This window comes from Tupaia chinensis, unplaced genomic scaffold (genome assembly GCF_000334495.1).
Source record: "Tupaia chinensis unplaced genomic scaffold, TupChi_1.0 Scaffold000391_1, whole genome shotgun sequence".
Classification (NCBI taxonomy): domain Eukaryota; kingdom Metazoa; phylum Chordata; class Mammalia; order Scandentia; family Tupaiidae; genus Tupaia; species Tupaia belangeri.
Genome location: NW_006159893.1, coordinates 1 through 11,680, shown reverse-complemented (window position 1 = coordinate 11,680; position 11,680 = coordinate 1).

Below are 11,680 nucleotides of genomic sequence, written 5' to 3'. Positions count from 1 at the left end.
GAGAGGAGACTGGAGGAGAAGGGATTGCGGCATGGCCATCCCCCCTGGGGGGTGATTTCTCACTTTCTGTCTCTCTGTCTCTCTCTGTCTGTCTGGTGAGCACACGCGCCCTATAGCAAAAACCTCTCCAAAAAAAAAAAATCTTTATGAGCTGATAATTGAAACACGTAGTCCCTCTCCCTTTACTTGCATGTAATACGTTTTCAATAAAAATGCACGATGATTCCTAGCAGTTGTCACTCCTCATAGAGTGATCTTTGAGGGGTGTCCAGCATAGGATGTGCATGAAAAGGCATTGAGGCCTCTGTCTTCTTTTCACCTTCACCGCCTCCGTCGAGATAACCCACCCATGTCGAGGCTGGTCCCCGGCACATGATGAAATTAAACTTAATATTAATCTATAAACAAAAACCTTTGAAAATACACAACCATATGGAAACTAAACAACCTATACCTGAATAGCTTCACAAATATAAGGAAATTAAGACTGAAATCAAAAGACTCATTGAAACTCATGATAATGAGTACATGAGTTCTCATAATCCATGGGACACCACGAAACCAGTCATAAAAGAGAAATTCATAGCAATTAATGCACATAAGAAAAAGATGAGAAAGTGGCAAATGGACCACCGAACATCATGCCTCAGGGAATTGGAACAACAAACAAACAAAAAATGTGAAAAAGTGCCAGGAGAAAAGAAATAATAAAGATTCGAGCATAAATAAATAAATAATAAACAAACGATAGAGAAGACAAATGAAACCCAAGGTGGTTCTTTGAAAAGATGAAAAAAATTGACACACCATATGGAAGACTAATATAGAGGAAGAGAGAAAGGAACCAGATAAATAAAATTTGCAATGAAACAGGCAATATTACAACAGACAGAATTAGAAAACATCATTAGAGAATACTGTGAGCGACTATACACCAACAAAGAAGAAAATCTAGATGAGATGGACAAATTTATAGACATATATATATGCCAACGTGACTGAATCAGAAAGACATAGAAATTCTGAATATACCCATAAGGATCAGTAATAAATAGCCTCTCAAGAAAGAAAAGCCCAGGTTCTGATGGCTTCACTTTAGAATTCTACAAAACATTTAAAGAAGAGTGAACCCCGATTCTACTCAAACTATTTCTAAAAATCCAAAAGGAAGGAACATCATAAAATTATTATATGAAATCTTCATCACCCTCATCCTCAAAACAAACACAAGACAAAAAATGAAAATTACAGATGGATGAATATTGATGCAAAAGTTCTTAACAAGATAGTTACAAATCATATCAAGCAATATATAAAAAAGATCGTAAATCACAATCAGGTAGGCTTTATTCCAGTGATGTAAGGGTGGTTTAACATATGCAAAACCATAAGTGTGACACACCATATTAACAGAAAGATAAAAACCACATGATTATATCAATTGATGCAAAAAAGTGTTTGATAAAATACAACATCCTTCATGATGAAGACTCTCAGCAAAATCAGCATAAAAGGGACATTTATCAATACAATAAAAGCCATATATGAAAAACCCATACCTAACATCATACTGAGTGGGAGAAAGCTGAAAGCTTTTCCACTAAAAACTGATACAAGACAAGGCTGCCCACTTTCTCCACTCCTTTTCAATATAGTGCTGGAAGTCCTAACCAATGCAATCAAAAAAGAACGGAAAGGAAAAGAAAAGAAAAGAGAAAGAAAAGGTGAAATAATTTGTATTTGCAGCTGACATGAGTGTATACATAGATGACACAAAGGTATCAATGAAAAAACTCCTGGAAATGATCACTGAATTCAGGAAAGTGGCAGGACACAAAATCAACACACAAAAATCTATAGCATTTCTATACATGAACAACAAGCAGACTGAGGTATATCTGAAGAAATTAATTCCATTTACTATAACCACAAAAAGTATAAAATACTTAGGAATAAATCTAACCAAGGAAGTCAAAGACCTCTACAAGGAAAATTGTGGGAAAAAAATTGAAACTGACACAAAAAGTGGAAGAACATCCCATGTTCTTGGATTGGAATAATTAATGTAATCAAAATGGTCATTCTACCCAAGCTAATTACATATTTAACACAATCCCAATCAAATTACCAGAGACATTCTTCACAGATCTAGAAAAGACAATCATATATTTGTCTGGAATCATTAAAGACCATGTATTGCCAAAGCAATCCTGCACAAGAAGAGTGGTGTAGGAGGCATGTCATTCCTAGACCTCAAAATATATTACAAAGCTGTGATAATCAAAACAGCATGATATTGGTACATAAAGAGACATGTGGACTAATGGAACAGAATAGAGATCCCAGAAATAAGCCCCCAAACCTACACCCAACTGATTTTTACTAAAAGGCACCCATCAATCCAGTGGGAAAAAGAAAACTTCTTTAGCAAATGGCGGTGGAAAACCTGTGTATCCACCTGCATAAAGATGACTCTGGATCTCTATCTCTCACAACTAACAAAAATCAACTCAAGGTAGATCAAAGATCTAATTAATATTTTAAACTATAGAACTACTCATGGTAAAACGCTGGATAAACTCTGGGAGACATTGGAGTAGGTAAAGATTTCTTAAATAAGACTCTCAAAGCACAGGCAATAATCCCAAAAATAGACAAGTGGAATTACATCAGATTAAGAAATTTCTACCCAGCAAAAAAAAACAGTGATTAGTGTGAATCCACAACTCTCAGAATGAGAGAACATTTTTGTAACTATGCCTCAGATAAGGGACAGATAACCAGAATAGACAGGGAACTCAAGTAGCTTACCCCAAACTAACTAGCAACCCAGTTAAAAAATGGGAAAATGAGCTGAACAAGCAACCCTCTTACGAAGACATGTGAATAGCCAAAACACATATGAAAAAATACTCAATATCCCTCATCCTAAGGGAGATGCTAACGAATGACAACAATGAAAACAATAAGAACAACAAAAGTCCACAATGGGAGACCACCTAACCACAGTCTGAATGGCTAAGATTAAAAAACAACAGAAAATGATAAGTGCTGGTGAGGCTATGGTGAAAACAAACAAACAAACAAAAAACTCCTACACTTTTGGTGACAGTGTAAATTAGTACAGCTATTGTCAAGAATAATATGGAGGTTCCTTAAATACCTATGAAAAGAACTACCATATGATTCAGCAATCCTATTCCTGGATATCTACCCAAAGGACAGGAAAATGCTTAGTAAGAAAAGTGCTTGCATGTCCACGTTTATTGCGGCATTATTCACAAGTGCTAAGACATGAAATCAACTCAAATGTCCATGAATGGATGAATGGATTAAAAAACTATGGCACATATACTCTATGGACTACTACTCAGCCATAAATAAACAAGATCCTGGCATTTGATAGAAAGTGGATGAATATGAAAGATTTACTGCTGAGTGAAGCAAGTCAGGCTATGAAAGAGAGGCATTGTATGTCTCTACTTAGTGTATACCAACTGTCCACATTCTATGGTGGAAACAGAAAGACTAGAGGATGAGAGGAGACTGGAGGAGAAGGGATTGCGGCATGGCCATCCCCCCTGGGGGGTGATTTCTCACTTTCTGTCTCTCTGTCTCTCTCTGTCTGTCTGGTGAGCACACGCGCCCTATAGCAAAAACCTCTCCAAAAAAAAAAAATCTTTATGAGCTGATAATTGAAACACGTAGTCCCTCTCCCTTTACTTGCATGTAATACGTTTTCAATAAAAATGCACGATGATTCCTAGCAGTTGTCACTCCTCATAGAGTGATCTTTGAGGGGTGTCCAGCATAGGATGTGCATGAAAAGGCATTGAGGCCTCTGTCTTCTTTTCACCTTCACCGCCTCCGTCGAGATAACCCACCCATGTCGAGGCTGGTCCCCGGCACATGATGAAATTAAACTTAATATTAATCTATAAACAAAAACCTTTGAAAATACACAACCATATGGAAACTAAACAACCTATACCTGAATAGCTTCACAAATATAAGGAAATTAAGACTGAAATCAAAAGACTCATTGAAACTCATGATAATGAGTACATGAGTTCTCATAATCCATGGGACACCACGAAACCAGTCATAAAAGAGAAATTCATAGCAATTAATGCACATAAGAAAAAGATGAGAAAGTGGCAAATGGACCACCGAACATCATGCCTCAGGGAATTGGAACAACAAACAAACAAAAAATGTGAAAAAGTGCCAGGAGAAAAGAAATAATAAAGATTCGAGCATAAATAAATAAATAATAAACAAACGATAGAGAAGACAAATGAAACCCAAGGTGGTTCTTTGAAAAGATGAAAAAAATTGACACACCATATGTTAGACTAATATAGAGGAAGAGAGAAAGGAACCAGATAAATAAAATTTGCAATGAAACAGGCAATATTACAACAGACAGAATTAGAAAACATCATTAGAGAATACTGTGAGCGACTATACACCAACAAAGAAGAAAATCTAGATGAGATGGACAAATTTATAGACATATATATATGCCAACGTGACTGAATCAGAAAGACATAGAAATTCTGAATATACCCATAAGGAGCAATGATATTGAATCAGTAATAAATAACCTCTCAAGAAAGAAAAGCCCAGGTTCTGATGGCTTCACTTTAGAATTCTACAAAACATTTAAAGAAGAGTGAACCCCGATTCTACTCAAACTATTTCTAAAAATCCAAAAGGAAGGAACATCATAAAATTATTATATGAAATCTTCATCACCCTCATCCTCAAAACAAACACAAGACAAAAAATGAAAATTACAGATGGATGAATATTGATGCAAAAGTTCTTAACAAGATAGTTACAAATCATATCAAGCAATATATAAAAAAGATCGTAAATCACAATCAGGTAGGCTTTATTCCAGTGATGTAAGGGTGGTTTAACATATGCAAAACCATAAGTGTGACACACCATATTAACAGAAAGATAAAAACCACATGATTATATCAATTGATGCAAAAAAGTGTTTGATAAAATACAACATCCTTCATGATGAAGACTCTCAGCAAAATCAGCATAAAAGGGACATTTATCAATACAATAAAAGCCATATATGAAAAACCCATACCTAACATCATACTGAGTGGGAGAAAGCTGAAAGCTTTTCCACTAAAAACTGATACAAGACAAGGCTGCCCACTTTCTCCACTCCTTTTCAATATAGTGCTGGAAGTCCTAACCAATGCAATCAAAAAAGAACGGAAAGGAAAAGAAAAGAAAAGAGAAAGAAAAGGTGAAATAATTTGTATTTGCAGCTGACATGAGTTTATACATAGATGACACAAAGGTATCAATGAAAAAACTCCTGGAAATGATCACTGAATTCAGGAAAGTGGCAGGACACAAAATCAACACACAAAAATCTATAGCATTTCTATACATGAACAACAAGCAGACTGAGGTATATCTGAAGAAATTAATTCCATTTACTATAACCACAAAAAGTATAAAATACTTAGGAATAAATCTAACCAAGGAAGTCAAAGACCTCTACAAGGAAAATTGTGGGAAAAAAATTGAAACTGACACAAAAAGTGGAAGAACATCCCATGTTCTTGGATTGGAATAATTAATGTAATCAAAATGGTCATTCTACCCAAGCTAATTACATATTTAACACAATCCCAATCAAATTACCAGAGACATTCTTCACAGATCTAGAAAAGACAATCATATATTTGTCTGGAATCATTAAAGACCATGTATTGCCAAAGCAATCCTGCACAAGAAGAGTGGTGTAGGAGGCATGTCATTCCTAGACCTCAAAATATATTACAAAGCTGTGATAATCAAAACAGCATGATATTGGTACATAAAGAGACATGTGGACTAATGGAACAGAATAGAGATCCCAGAAATAAGCCCCCAAACCTACACCCAACTGATTTTTACTAAAAGGCACCCATCAATCCAGTGGGAAAAAGAAAACTTCTTTAGCAAATGGCGGTGGAAAACCTGTGTATCCACCTGCATAAAGATGACTCTGGATCTCTATCTCTCACAACTAACAAAAATCAACTCAAGGTAGATCAAAGATCTAATTAATATTTTAAACTATAGAACTACTCATGGTAAAACGCTGGATAAACTCTGGGAGACATTGGAGTAGGTAAAGATTTCTTAAATAAGACTCTCAAAGCACAGGCAATAATCCCAAAAATAGACAAGTGGAATTACATCAGATTAAGAAATTTCTACCCAGCAAAAAAAAACAGTGATTAGTGTGAATCCACAACTCTCAGAATGAGAGAACATTTTTGTAACTATGCCTCAGATAAGGGACAGATAACCAGAATAGACAGGGAACTCAAGTAGCTTACCCCAAACTAACTAGCAACCCAGTTAAAAAATGGGAAAATGAGCTGAACAAGCAACCCTCTTACGAAGACATGTGAATAGCCAAAACACATATGAAAAAATACTCAATATCCCTCATCCTAAGGGAGATGCTAACGAATGACAACAATGAAAACAATAAGAACAACAAAAGTCCACAATGGGAGACCACCTAACCACAGTCTGAATGGCTAAGATTAAAAAACAACAGAAAATGATAAGTGCTGGTGAGGCTATGGTGAAAACAAACAAACAAACAAAAAACTCCTACACTTTTGGTGACAGTGTAAATTAGTACAGCTATTGTCAAGAATAATATGGAGGTTCCTTAAATACCTATGAAAAGAACTACCATATGATTCAGCAATCCTATTCCTGGATATCTACCCAAAGGACAGGAAAATGCTTAGTAAGAAAAGTGCTTGCATGTCCACGTTTATTGCGGCATTATTCACAAGTGCTAAGACATGAAATCAACTCAAATGTCCATGAATGGATGAATGGATTAAAAAACTATGGCACATATACTCTATGGACTACTACTCAGCCATAAATAAACAAGATCCTGGCATTTGATAGAAAGTGGATGAATATGAAAGATTTACTGCTGAGTGAAGCAAGTCAGGCTATGAAAGAGAGGCATTGTATGTCTCTACTTAGTGTATACCAACTGTCCACATTCTATGGTGGAAACAGAAAGACTAGAGGATATAGAAGAATGGAAAATGTTTATGGGCACTGGAGACAGTGTAGGAAAAGGGTGAAAGTTGGGGGACAGTGAGATGAAAGGAATCAAGGAAAAAATAGGCAATATATTTGAGGGACACAGAAATGGAGGATTGACTGTTGATGATAACATGTATGATATCTTCTACTGGACTGGTGGAAAGTGTGTTCATGTTGAATAGATTCATTTTACAAGCTGTAGTGTTGTACAGTGATTGAATGTATAAAATAAAGCAATAAAAGGAAATTGTAAGTAAAAAAAGAAAGAAAATAGGTATCACAGAGTCCAGTAGGTGGACTGGGGATCGAGGAGCTGGATCCCATGTGGCTGACAGCCATTTGAGTTCCAGATCTGGTCCTTGAAAATCACCCTAGGTGCATGTGCATGCATGCCCAAGATCCCCAGAGGATAATGGAGGATAAGAGACTGCAGAGTGGCCATACTCCTGGGGTGGGTGGTGTTTTCTCACATTTCCTCTCACCCTGGTGAGTGCACACACGCTAGAGAAAAAAAAAGTTTATTATTTCTTCCTTATATGGTAGGTAAAAATGAGAAGTGAAGTGAAGCCGTCAGGCCTGGTTCTTTAGTTTGTGAAAGGTTGTTATTCCTTTAATTTTTCATAGATATTAGTTGGTCTATTCAGAAGATTACTCTTTCAGATTTCCTATCTGTTGAAACTGTCAATTGCTGATAGAAGAGTGTTTAGGTCTTGAGCTATTAGTGGATTTGTGTCTCCTTCCAATTTTTACCAGGTTTTACCTGACATATTTTCATGTTTTTTTTGTTAGATATATACACAGGGAGGATTGTTGTGTTCTTAGAAAATTTCTACCTTCAATACACTTTTTTTAAGATTGTTTATTTTTTAATTGTCAGAGGGTGCATGCATATGGTCACTGGAGAAAGATAAAGCACCCTTAAATGGAGCATGGTCACATTGCCATCCTTTTTCTTTGATTGCTCCATCCCATCAGGTTTTGGGGCATGCACACACATGTGTCTTATGTGTTTTTCAATCTGCTGGGGCTGAAATTTGAAGCCTGATCAGCCACATGGAATCCTCCTTCTACACAATGCTTAACCACTGTTCTATGGGGCTGGCCCATCCTTCATTATTTTTTAATGCTGCACATCATCCTATTATTTTTCCGTGTTCTGAAGTTGGGTTTGTATGAAACTATTAGGCTATTGGTTAATTGATGACATGATTTTCTATGCAAAAATATGTCATGACTTTCCCAACAACCCAATAATATATGCATTCCAGCTTTATTTTCATTTGTATTATCATGATATATTGTTTTCTATCACTTTCCTTTTATTCTAGCTGTGTCTTTACATTACTAGTGGATTTCTTGAACAGGAAATACAGTTAAGTCTTTTTTTTTTCCCTTTTCTGGTTTTTTTTTACTCCTCTTTTATAATTTTATTTATTTTACATTTATTCACTGGGCATCATCATCACAGCATATAAAATGTGATTTACTAAAAAAAAGAATAAATAAAAATGTGATTTACCATCCAGAATACACTGTATAGTGTGGCTTAATCATACATGTCATCGTCAACAAATAATTTTCCATTTCTTGTTTCATATATATATAAAATATCACTTTTCTCCTATTTCTCACATCTTGCCATTTCCAACCCTTCTCCCATATTGTCTCTGGTATCTAGAGTTGTTTTCTATTGCTTCCCCCCCCAATATTTTGTTGATTCTCAACATGTATTAATCTAAGTATTTTCAATCACATTTTAAATCTGTGGTGTGTCCCGGTGTGTTCAGGGACCAAGTTGACTAAAGTTATGCTCTAAACCTCATCTCCTAGGCCCCCAAAACACTCAGACAAGATAGGGCAACCTCTGTCCATTCTCTATCTCTATCTGTCTCTCTCAATAACTTTTCTATTTTTTACTTTTTTATATTTCTAAACCACTTCTCACCTAGGGCCTTTTCTTTCTCTTGGTAATTTCAGAAACCATTTTATATCTGAGATGTGTCCTAGTGCATTCTGAGACCAAAATGACTAAAGTTATGCTTGAACTCTCATCTCGTAGACCCCCAAAACACTCAGACAAGGTAAGGCAACCTCTGTCCTCTCTCAATCTCTGTCTCTGTGTGTGTGTCTCTCTCTCTTTAATTTTTTTATTTTCTCGAATTTTTATATCACTTCTTTTAACCTCAGACCATTTCTTTCTCTTGATAATTTTAGAAATCATTTTAAATTTGAGGTGTGTTCTAGCACATTTGTACAGCACACTAGCGCTGCTCACAATTTTCATGTTTTACCTTTAAAAAACGTTTTTGTCTACTTTTCTTCTTTTTTCCTATTTATTTTGACTTTTTTTAACCTTACTTTCCCACTCTTTTCCTCACTCTCCACACACTGAGTGTCTAGATCATCTTAGGTGCACAGTAGCCAAGCATCTGAATACTTTTAGAGTCATTGAAGTCCTCAACACTTACTGAATCTCCTACTTAAGGAAGAAACTTCTTTTTATAAATCTGAACTCATAATCTCTTTCTGTGGATACCACATTGCAAAGCACAGTAGAGGAGAGATTTTTGTCACAGAACGACCAGAAACCACTGCAGAGGCATGAGAAATATGAAAAACCAAGAATATCTCTCCCCTAAGGGAAAAGAATGATCCTTCATCATCCACACACAGTACAGCAGAACTTGTGGAAATGTCTGATAAAGATTTCTGAATATTCATAGTGACAAAACTAAATGAGATGCAAGAGCCGAGAGACAGTGAACACCAGAAGATGCAGAGGAAAAGAGACAAGTTCCAGGAGGTGAGGAAGTTCTGGTATGATCTGAAAGAGGAAATGCATACCATAAAAAAGAATCAAATGGGGCTATTAGAGATGAAGGCAGGAAATCAAAACCTCCCTCAAAAATGTAAGTGCCAACTGGGATGTGGTGAAAGGGGAACTCTCCTACATTGTTGGTGGGAATGTAAATTGGTCCAGCCACTGTGGAGAACAATATAGAGGTTCCTCAAAATCTTCAAATAGAACTACAATATGATCCCGCAATTCCACTCCTGGGTATCTATCCAAAGGGCAGGAGAACACTCAGTCAGAGAAGCACTTGCACAACTGTATTTATTGCAGTATTATTCACAATTGTTAAGACATGGAACCAACCCTAATGTCCCCGAACAGATGAATGGATTAAAAAACTGTGGCACATATGCTCCATGTAATACTAATCAGCCATAAAATACAGCGAGACCCTGGCATTTGACAGAAAGTGGACAAACGTGGAAGATTTATTGCTGAGTGAGGCAAGTCAGGCTGTGAAACAGGGACATTGTGTGTCTCCACTTAACATATACTAACTGTCTACACTCTATGGTAGAGACTGAAATACTGGAGATCATGAAAGTATTGAAACTTGTTACGGACACTGGGGACAAAGTGGAAGAATGGGAGAAGGGAAGAATGCAGGAAGGGAAATTTGGAAAAAAAATGGAGAAGACATTTTGGAACACAGTTACGGTTTGTTGCCTGTTGGTGATGTTGTGCATAGTATTCTCAACTCGCCTGCTGTGTGGCATGTATCATGTTCAGTAAAATCTCTTTACAAAATAAATGATGTATAATGATTGAATGTACAAATAATGATAAACTTGGGGGTACTATAAAGTGTCAGTGTAGGTTCATTAATTGTAACAAATGTGGGGTTGTTGATATTGAAGGAGACTATGTATGTATGTATGTGGGCTTATAGTATATGGAAAATTTCTATACTTTCCTCTCAATTTTCTATGAACACAAAATTGCCCTAAAAAAATCTTTAAGAATGAGAGAAACAAAAGTAAGGCCACAAGACACAAAGGAAAAATCCTGGGATTCTTTTCCAAAGCATATACATTGTAAGAAATAAAATATCTCAGTAGACCTCCCTCCAGCCCCCATGTATCTTCTTCGTATTAAAGTGCACTGAAGAAAATTTGGAAAAAGCAAAAGCAAATAAAATCATCTGTCACCTTTTTTTAAAAAAGAAAAAAACTAAATACGAGACAAACAACAAAACAAAACTCTTTCCTTTGGTTTCACACATGTGCTTGAATAGTAAATTAAAATGTTCCCCCAAATTATTCCTTCAACATTAGTAGAATACTAACATGTAGCATAGTTCTTACTGTTTTGAAAAAAGAAAATAAATTTATGTTCAGTTCGATCTGTGGCCTTTGTCAAAAAATCAGTTGGCTGGCTTGAAGTCACAGCCTCATGGATCCTGCAAACTAGCCATTTTGGGGAAAAAGAAATCAAGACTTCCAACTGATGATTCAGCCTCCAGCACACAAAACTCCCGTGGTAGGAAGACCCCTTCCAGGCCTTCTGTCTCTGTACCTGTCTTTGTCTCTCTCTCTACCTCTCTCTCTGTCTCTGTCTCCTCTCTTTTTTTTAAATTTTTACTTTTTAGAATTTCACGTGGCGCGCAAGTGTGCCACGCAGTTTTCCAATTTTTGTTTTTTTATTGAAATTTTTTTAAATATTAGTTTTTTAGCTTTATTGAAAAGTTTTTATCTTAGTTTTTTCTTCTCTTTTTCTGTTTCT